At 49.4% G+C, this 10,206-nt stretch overlaps 1 long non-coding RNA gene across 1 annotated transcript in view; it reads left to right on the top strand.

The window, feature by feature from the left end:
- Nucleotides 1-8,511: 8,511 nt before the first annotated feature.
- LOC102374882 overlaps nucleotides 8,512-10,206 on the top strand; it is a 2,154-nt gene continuing 459 nt past the window's right edge. Inside the window, exons 1-2 of the long non-coding RNA XR_323417.2 lie at nucleotides 8,512-8,662; nucleotides 8,796-8,869. This is a non-coding gene — a long non-coding RNA (uncharacterized LOC102374882). The remainder of the gene's footprint in view (nucleotides 8,663-8,795; nucleotides 8,870-10,206) is intronic.

Here is a 10,206-nt window from a genome sequence, read left to right as displayed (position 1 = left end):
ACCAGTTCCCACGCTGGAGCAGATGGGAGTTCCCCCAACCTTCGTTGACTGGATCAGGACCCTTTACATGGAAGTGAGCAGCGAAGTGCAGATCAACAACTTCCTGAGCACCCTGATCGCGGTGGAGTTGGGGGGCCAGCAGGGCTGCCCACTCTCCCCAATCCTGTTCATCTGCACCATCAAGCCCCTGGCCCAGCACCTAAGGCAGGACCCAGGGATCCATGGAGTCCACATCCCGGGTAGCAGCAAGCAAGAGGCCAAGGTCCTGGCCTACATGGATGACTTAAACATCCTGTGCTGGAACAAGCGGTCAGTAGAGAGAGCCCGGGGGCACACGCAGGTATACGAGGCACCAGCCGGGGCCAAGCTCAACGTGAGCGCCTGCCTTGCTGTGGGCAAGCTCGGGGGTCTGGAGTCCCTGGGGGTCTCTGCCCCCCACGAGGGGGTCAGAATCCTCAGGATGGATTTCGACTCTGAGCTGAGCAGCAGGACAGCGTGGGAGAAGACAGAGGCAAAGGTAAAGCAGAGACTGAGGCTGTGGCACATGTGCTCCCTTTCCATGGTGGGGCATGTTGCGCTTGTGAAGGCGGTGATGTTACCAGTGCTTCTGTACACCACACTGGTCTTCCCCCCATCCAAATGTGCCATCCACAGGATCCAGAGGGCCATGTGCATTTTCCTCTGGGGCTCCAGATGAGAAAAGGTTGCCAGGAAGACCTTGTACAAGGAGAAGAGGGGTGGGGGCAGGGGCATGCCAGACACCCTCCTGTTCCTGTGGGCCAAGTGTATGAGCCAGATCTGCAAGCTGGAGATGGGCACGCAATCCAAAACCGCTTGCCTGGCAAGATATTTTGCAGGGCACATCCTGAGACACTGGGGGGTGTTCACCCGGACCAACCACAGACTGTGGATCATGGGCTCACCATGGTTCTACGAGTTCCTAAACCAGTGCTGCAGCTTGTACAGCCTGCAGAGCACAGGCCCCGCGACCATCACGTCTGCTGGACCTGCTCCTGGGCGATGCGTGCCAGGCTGTGTGGGAGCGCATTGACCACAAGGACCTGCGCAAAGATCACAAGGACCTAAAATGGCTCATAGCCCACCAAACCCTGCCAGTGAGGGCCCTGCATAGAGAGGGTCAGCTGGGGAGACCCAGCTGCCCATGGCCCAACTGCCACAGAACCGATCGATCACCTCCTTTGGCTCTGCACCTGCGCCAAGGAGGTATGGAAAAGGGTGAAGCAGCTCTGTGAAGTGGTGACTGGTGTCAACTGGCTAACCAGAGAAGCAATGCTATGCAGGCACCTTGCCAAACACCAAGGGAACCTGTTGGCCCATCTCAACCAGTTTGCATCCTGCACCTGTGGAAGGCCAGAAACCTCCTGTTGTACAGGCACCTGGATGTAGAGGTAGTAGGTTGTGTGAAAATGGCGCTGAATGAACTCCAGACCTACTACCAGAAATTGGTAGTGGAGGAGGGAGAGGACACAGCCAAAGCCACCTGGCACAAAAACACATAGCACAGGATCTTCCACCTTCCCCCTGGTGGAGAAGGGGGCAGTGATGGTGAGGAAAAGGAAGAGACAAATGGAACCAAGGGCAGCGACAGCAGCAGCAGGCCCTCCAGTGGGATGGATGGATGGATGGATGGGGAACGGATGACATGGATGACAGGTGAACCGAGTACATGACCCCGCAAGCAGGGTGGGGATGAAAGGAAGGGGGTGCCTAGTCTGAGAGACCAGAGTTTGTTTGTGTGTGTAGCGTGCAAAGCAGATATTGTAACAGGTCTGGGAGGCCAGCGGGCCTTCATACAGATGCGCCGGTGCGGTTTTTGTAACGGGTTAAGGTTTTCTTTGTGAGGTGATACTCAGAGCATAGCTATATATATCCTCATATATATATTTATGTGCCTGAGGCTGTGGGGTACGGGACATTGAAACAGTTGATAATAAACTCCTTCCACAGGCCCTTGCCCATCTTGAAGTAAAAACGTGCTCAGGTATGGGTTTGTTTCCAATCTTGATCCATTAGCAACTTGCACTTCTTCAGCAATACCAAGTGGGGACGCAATATGAGCATAGCAGAGAGGTATCAACAGCTGACATCCAAACTGCTTTAATTAGTGGGAGCCTGGCAGGGTCACCCGTTTGTGCATGAGGTGCAGAGAACCACCACTTTTCCATTTTGCATGCAAGGAGCACGAGGCTGCAGGACACAAGCCTCTTAAAAGAAATTCTCCCCAATCGGGCAGTTGTCCCATTCAAAATAAGACTCAGTGGGGAGCATCACTTCTGCTCTTTCGGGTGAAAGTTACCTCTAAACAGGGGCCCAACTGAGGGCCTGTCTGTCACACAGGCCTTTAGTGGGACACAAAGACTACACCAGCCTTGAGTACAGAGCTGGAGTTCACCTTAAATGGGCAAAACCCTGTTTCAGAAAAAGCCAGGGCAAAGCCTCACACAAAGGACTTTGCTGCTTGATAGCAGCAGGCAGGTGTGAATTATTTCTGACCCTTGATATTCTGCATGCACCTTCATGGGGGCAAGAGCATCCAGCTGTAGCTGCAACAAACTCCCAGTGAGCCATGGGGAGGACTATGGGGGCACAGGAGAAACTCACTCCCACAAATGTTTCTGCAGCTTGCACAGGGAAGATGCAGTTGGGGGGAGGACAAAAATGGATTTGGACCTTTATGGTAGGAAAGGAGGCTGTAAGGATGATGCAACCATAATTCAAAGGGTGCTGGAAACTGCTGACACACACACAGATGGTACCAGCCAAAGTTACTCCTTATTTCAGGGATTCACCAAGAACCATATTGTGGCTGCTTGCATACAAGAGGGAGCCATCTCCTCTATGGTGTTGCCTCACAGCACATGCCACCACCTGGCCTTGGCTGCATGTGCCCCAAGCTGAGAAGGGAAGGGAAGAAGGTGTTTGTACACCAGTGGCTCAGTGGTCCCAGGAACAGGTGCCTGAAGAGCTCCAGGGGAGGGGAATGCCAAAAGATATAATGGACTATCAGAAACCATCTTGCCCTTGGTGCCCCGCAGGTTTTATACGGACCCGGGCTCTAAGATCCTTGCTTAATTCAACTCTCTGGTATATTGTACAAGTCAAATGAGTCACCCTAGGGATATTTAGCCTTGGGTCTCTGGACTCTTACCTCTCACATGGACCATACCAGTCATGCTTAGTTAGTCTTCATGAAGCTTTTATGTTGTGTGATACACCCCTACCATCATACATAGCTGTTCATGGCATAAAAACACCACATTATTTATTCATCCATGTGAAGAATGATGGAGGGACTGGAAAAAAACTGCTTCTCTTATTGTTGGAATCAAAGACCCCACAGAGAGAGCTTTTTGTTTTTAGGAATGACCCTTTAATTCTCATTTTCTTGGCTAATATAAGGGATCCATCTGTTCTGTTACATTTTTGGCAAACAGACACCAGCTTATACTATTATTACCTTATTTGTTCACATAGCACACTCACTTTTTATCTGAAAATTAGTTATTGAAATTGGGGTTCACATCTTAAATGAGGAAGCTCATTCTGAGCAGTGAAAGGGACAGATTTTTCTTTATTCTGTCTTCCTAGAACAAAGCGTGGGTCTCACTTGGGAGCACGTGATATGCCAATAAGTACGGTAATCAACCGAAAAGCTACAGCTTCTGCCAATAGTGTGTTGTCATTCCCAGAAGTGGCAATTTGAACACCTGCCCTCAGCCCTATCCCCCTACCCAGCCTTCTTATGTTAGAGGAAGTCTAGTAAAACTAGACTTCCAGACAATTTGGACTTGGTTTTTCACCCCAGCAATCCCAGGTTCAGTCATCATCACTATGTTGTATAGTCTTATCATTGCCACACTAAGAGTGTTACTCTTCTCTCTTTACAAAGCCTATGTTCAGGTAGGTAGGTATGTGTCTGTGCATATTCCCCCCACCCGGTCCATTGAGTTTGCTTTTTCAACCAAAACTGATATTAAACAAATCTGACAATGGCAAAGGCTTTCATTCCTTAGTACAGCTAAACATTTTAGCAGAAAATAATGTTAAAAGTTTGTTTCGGGTGGGTTGTTACAAACTGGAAATTAGCAATGCTGTTTCATGATCTCAGCACTTGTTATTTTATTAGAAGGCTCATGATTTTTTGTGTATTTTTAGCACCTCCATTGCTGGAATCAGGCTTATATCTGGAAGTGTGTGTTTGGGGGTGGTGGGTGGAGTCTACTCCAGTGTAAAATTACCCCTTGGAAAGCCAGAAATGTTACACTGTTGTGCTACTCAAATATTATTCCCAAAGTGGCCATCTGCTCAATGCAAACAGACTACTGCCAGCTTCCTCAGAAAGGAGGGGCAAGGTGCTGCAGATGCCCACTAAGACAGCTACTTTGGGAGATCCAGATACCTGTCCACTCCAGCCACCAGCACAGCTTACACAGCTGTAGAAGAGCTTTGTCTTTTGTGGCAAAAGATTAAATAGGTTGGACAAACCCACCCTTTAGTTTACTCTGTTTTGGTCTGTGCTTTAGCTCAGAGAGGAAGCGTGCTGAATTATAGTGATGTTAGAGGGATCTTGTCTCAGTCCCAGGGGTTCACTGCACCTTAGACCCCTTGTCATGTCCTCAAGGGCCCTGCTGGGGCCATAGGCCACAAGCTGCTACCTCTCTTTGAGGAGGAGCAGTGTTCTTCACCCCTACCCAGCTTGGGTTTAAGGCTGCTTTCCCTTTGCAACACATTGCTATTATCCCAGCAGGTCTGTGCTTGCGCTCAGATCAGCACCAGCGCACCTGCTGTCTTTCACAAATCATTCTTTTCATTTAGAGCAAAAGCCCTCTGGAGACAACATATCAGGGAAAAATCAACCCATTTGTCAGTCAATCCTTATCTACCAAGTAGGTCAATAGCAAAGACAGCACCGAACCAGGTAGTTCTTAGATCCAGCGTGGAGGGACTCTCCTCATAGATCAGGGCTGTTACTTTATACAGATCTCACCTCCATTATCTGGCCTGTTAAACCAGCACAGGCCAGTTTGGGCTGTTTTTCTCAGGCACGAGACTTCCACAGACATTTTACACCTGCATTGCTGGTAACTAGCACAAGTGCTCATGACCCAGGGAATCTGTTCTATTGCGCCAGGAGCGCAGACGCACATAATGCTTTTGCTATAGATGCATGGAATTTTCCAAGACTTGTATCAAGGGTCTCTCTCACATCTCAAAGCACCCCCCAACCAAAATCCCCAAAAGCATCAGAGCTCTAATACTACAAAAGATACCTGTATTTTATATACAGGAATATGGTACGCAAGATGCACACCTTGCTTTGGAAAGCAGAATGAAGGGAAAAAAAAAAAGATTTTTCCTGACTGCATGGCTGAATTTTGCCAGGCACTGCTTAGGCAAGAGCAGAAGTATTAACTCTTTCACAACCAGTGATGACTTGGCAGCAGCAGTTAGCTGCTCAGCTCCACAGCAGCTGTGAGAGGGTTAACACTGTAGCTCTGACCCTGAAAGGTGAACTCCACCCCCTCCCTCCCTGAGGCTGGCAGAGGGAGAAGCAGGACAGCCATTTTACAGCATCTCCATCCCGCCATTCATTCCCACATTCCATCATGGCGGGAGGAGGAAAAAAAAAGTCACTTTCTGGCTTAAGACACACCCCAAATTTGGAGGGTCAATTTTTGGGGAAAGGGTGCATGTGTGGGGAACTTGAGCAAATACAGTATGTCACATTCTACTTAGGGCTGGAAGGGGCCTCTGGGGCTGCAGAGTCCAGTCTCCTGTGTTCACAGGCAACCATATACCCTGTGGATCCCCAAAAAGCCACTACTTCAGACCTTCACATACACAAGGCCCAATGCCTGAAACACTAAAGGAGAAAAAAAAGTTACACAAATATGAACAGAGTTGGGATTTCCCTGCTGAAGACTGGAGAGTGCAAAGTGTCTAAACAATGAAGGCGTACCCCCTTGAAATGGTGCGTGTTTGAGAAGAGCTTCCAGGAAGCCTGTTCAATCAAGAGACTGACACCCTGTCTCAAATGGATAGCTCAGCATAATCTTCCTTCTGGGCAGAGGTTGGCAACAGATGGCCCGTGGCATTTTGTGTATGCTACACTGCACCTGAATGGTGAAGGGGGGGCCCTATGCATGGTGTGGCCCAGTAGCAAGAAGTGACGGTGGGGTCAGGTTAGGAGCACCAGCTCACCCAGGACCCGAGCCAAGTTGATTTGGCCCCTGGCACCAAAGCCTTGCTGACCACTGCTCAAAGAGCCTCTGTCTCAGCAGGTACAGAAATCAAAGAAAGAGGCTGCCAGGCTTTTGAAAACAGAATCCAGGTGAGCAACAGCAGCACAGCACTTCTAGATTTAAAGGCGTAACTTCAGGTGCCAAAGTTTGAACATGACCCAAGAGGGAGTACCTATCTCATCTAAGCCTCTTACTCTCAGTTGAAGGCATCCCACTGTCCTTTCTAGTGACCAGAGGTTATGCTGGCTGATTAGCAGAGAAACTGGTGGAGCTGAGGGCAGCCGGTTGGCAGAGGACCAGGAATGGCCAGTGCCGTTCAGTAGGTAAGTGTGAAATTTTGCCACCAGTTTTGTTTTGAAGCTGTTTTGACCTGTTTCGAGGCTGAAACAACAAAATCAAAATGAAACAGATGTGGTCGAAACAGCCTTGAAACAAAACGAGGCAAGTTGAAACGTTTCCCTGTTTTGATGCTGTTTCAATGTTTTGCGCTTAGGCTATAATGGGGAAGGTCAAAACAGCATATAACCTTGTCATTTCTGGCCAAATTTGGATTAAACTTGCAGAAATAGTAGCCCCTTCTGAGGGCATAAAGTGTGCCAAGTTTCAAGAAGATAGGTGCAGGGAGTTCAGAGAAACTGCACTCCAAAATCCTGAAAGCAAACCTCATGTCACATGTATGTGTTAAGCCACAGCAGGGTCAAAACTGCAGGCATGCTAGCCCCTGCTGAGGCCATGAAGACTGCCAAGTTTCAAGGAGATCAGTGGAGGGGTTTGGGGGAAACTGCCCCTCAAACTGTGGACAAGCAAAACTCATGCCATGGGTGACACTGCGTGTGTTAAGACACAGCAGTGTGACAACTGCAGGGCTGGTGGCCCCTGCTGTGGCCATGACACCTGCCAGCTGTGGAGGAGATCAGTGCAGGGTTCTGGGGCCCTGCACCCCTAGCTGCTGACAGGCAAAACTCGTGCCATGAGTGCTTGTGGGACTGACTTGTCAACTGTCTGTCTTGGGGCAGCTGATTGTCTGTATTGATTATTTCCTCTCCTTAGGCTCTGGTTTTGTAGGTGCTAATCCATGCTCATTAAGTCGTTATGTAGTAGCTAGGTCCTCTGTGTTGAACTGGTCCCTGAGTGAATCGTGATTAACTGGTAACTGGTAACACAGTAGCTTAGCAGCCAGGCCTGCAGTAGTCGCCCCACCCCAGTGCCTCAAGACAGACACAGTTGCACAAGCACCCATGTCACGAGTTTTGCTTGTCTGCAGCTTGAGGTGCAGTTTCCCCCAAACCCCCTGAACCCATCTCCTTGAAACTTGGCAGGCTTTGTGGCCTCAGCAGGGGCTAGCATGTCTGCAGTTTTGACCCTGCTGTGGCTTCACACACAAACATAACATGAGTTTTGCTCTCAAGATTTTGGAGTGCAGTTTCTCTGAACCTCCTGTACCTATCTTCTTGAAACTTGGCACGTATCATGCCCTCCAAATGGTCTACCATTCCTGCAAGCTTCGTCCAAATTGGATCAGAAATGACAAAGTTATAGCTTGTTTTGACCTTCCCCATTATATTCTATAGGCAAAACGTCGAAACAGCAAAACGTTTCGATGGAACGAAACGGAACAGCCATTTCACATGTCTTTAATTCATCCACCATCCCATCACTTCCCTTTTTACCTTCCAAACACTTGCCCTGCGAGCCCAGAGCACAGCCAAGCACAGACTGTCTGCCCTTAACTGCATCCTTTCTTCCTCCTTGGACAGGCTGCCTTATGCTTCTTTCTTTGTTTAGCTCAGCTTCTCTCTTCCCTTCCCTTTTCCAACTCAAGCAACCTAAATCAAAGGTGTACAGCTCTTCCACAAGCAAGCCTCCCTTGGGTTCTCACACTCACATGTGTATGTTCAGTTGCCTCTTCACCCAACCTACACCTGGCTGGATCAGAGCCAGGCAGCACAGCCAACACCAGATACAAGAACTCATTTACCTTCAGTGAACACAGATTGCTCACTTCTGCAGATGCTGATGAGCTGCCCTGCACCCAGGAAACACCTGAACTGGCTGGAGGCTTCCTACATCCTAAGTCTTTCGCTCTTACTGATTCCAGTTTGCTCTTTTCTGATTGGCTCATGGCTCTTAGGTCAGCCCCACCTCCATTATGCTCTCACAGGCTCCTAGGGGTTGCTCTCTGATTGGTCTGTCAGCTGTGCTGGGCTTGTTCCCTAATGAGGCTTACCTGGGTTGTACTGCTGTAAGATGGCTGGCTCACAGAGCTTGGGTCAGCCTTATTGAATGTGGCAAGCATTTAATGAGCTCTGGCTGAATGAGGTTGATGCTGTTATCCACTTGTATAGGCAAGGCGTGTTGTTTCTGCTCTGTGAGTTCCTGGAGTCTCTGATGTCTGCTAGGTACTGTTATTCCTTGCCTTACCATCACTGCTGGAGGGGACCCTGTGGACTGGTTTGGGGATTGCTATGGGACAACATGATACTGCACAGAATTGGGCTTTCAGCCTCTACTGCTTTTGGTGTGCCCTTACAGATGGTTGTCTGGGTGTGGATGCTGCTGCTTTCATGGACTGTGAAGTCATTGTGACCCCACAATGAAATAATACCGTAAAGTATCTCTCACCATGATGGGCTGTAGGAAGAGTCTTTGCTTGCTCCAGGAGCTCTTTGCTATCTGGAGAGCGCTCCCTGGTCTTCCTGCAGGGGATCTGTAGCATCCCACCTGGTAGCTGTACTAGGGGGATCGGGTGTACATCGGCCACCTCACAGGGTCCTCCTCTGAGGTGTGACCTTGTTCTTTGTGGGCATGCCTATGTGTTCATTAATGCACCATAGTTACATAGTGCATTAAGTTTGGTACTTGGTTAACCAAGTACTAATTCAATGTGCAGTAACTTGTGCTACTGTGCAGTAGCGCTAGCATAAATTTTTTTTTTTTTAGTGATGTTTACTGCGCAGTAGCCTAATACACTGTGCAGTAGCGTACTAGCACAGATTTTGCATGCTACGCTATTGTGCAGTGTTATTAGGCTACTGCACAATAAGCATCTCATGTAGGTGTGCCCTGTTAGACCTACAGTCTGCCTGGTGGGTGTGCCTAGAGGAGCTTGCTCCCCACCTTGTCAGTGCTGACGTCCCCATACTGCGCTGGAATTGGCATTCTCCTAGCTGGGCTGGGTAAGCTTTGGAGGGCAGAGTGTGCGGACCAGTCTTTCTTGGTTGTCTGTTTTCCTCAGTAGTTTGCAACCTCCTGAAGCGTAATCCTGAGCAAGGACTTAGCTCCACTCTGGAAGGCTGTGTTGGCAGGGAGCAGGGTGAAGTAGAAACAGGTGTCCTCAGACAGATCACAGACCACTGCTCCCTGGTGTATGCATGGCATGGCCAACACCAACATGATGCTTCCTTTGATTAAGCCAGAAGGGAGGTGGCTCAATCACACCATCCTCAGTCAAAATGTATTTGCATCTCTCAGACCCACTTTAACATGTGGACATCCTGCCATTCCCCCCAGTGCTGCATTGACTGCACTGCTCTCTGCCCTTGGGAGGGTTGTGTCTTTGCCCCCCTCCTGCTAGGTTGCAGGGATCCCAAGCTGCTGTTTTTCCACTGGTCTGTGCCTGTCTAAATGACCCTCTGCTTAATTCACTGCTCTTCTGGGGAGACTTGGTGCTTTCTCCGCTGGGCTCTGAGATGCATCCAGACAGACTGCCCTTTGTGTTAGGAAGAAGAGGTGCAAGAGGTTTGGAGGGTGCTGCCACTAGGGAGGGACCCTCTTAGTTACTGAAGGGGGGAGTTGTCAGAGGACTCAGAGGGCTTTGGCACTGGGGAGGCTGTGGGTTATGGGGAGAGCAGTGTGTCACTGGCTTTGGGCTGGGGCAGTAGCAGGAGGGCAAATTGGGGAACTGTTCACACAAAGGGGTTAAAATGAAACAAAAATAACCCAA

This window comes from Alligator sinensis, unplaced genomic scaffold (assembly GCF_000455745.1).
Source record: "Alligator sinensis unplaced genomic scaffold, ASM45574v1 scaffold1097_1, whole genome shotgun sequence".
NCBI lineage: Eukaryota > Metazoa > Chordata > Crocodylia > Alligatoridae > Alligator > Alligator sinensis.
This window is presented reverse-complemented; position numbering and strand designations above follow the sequence as displayed.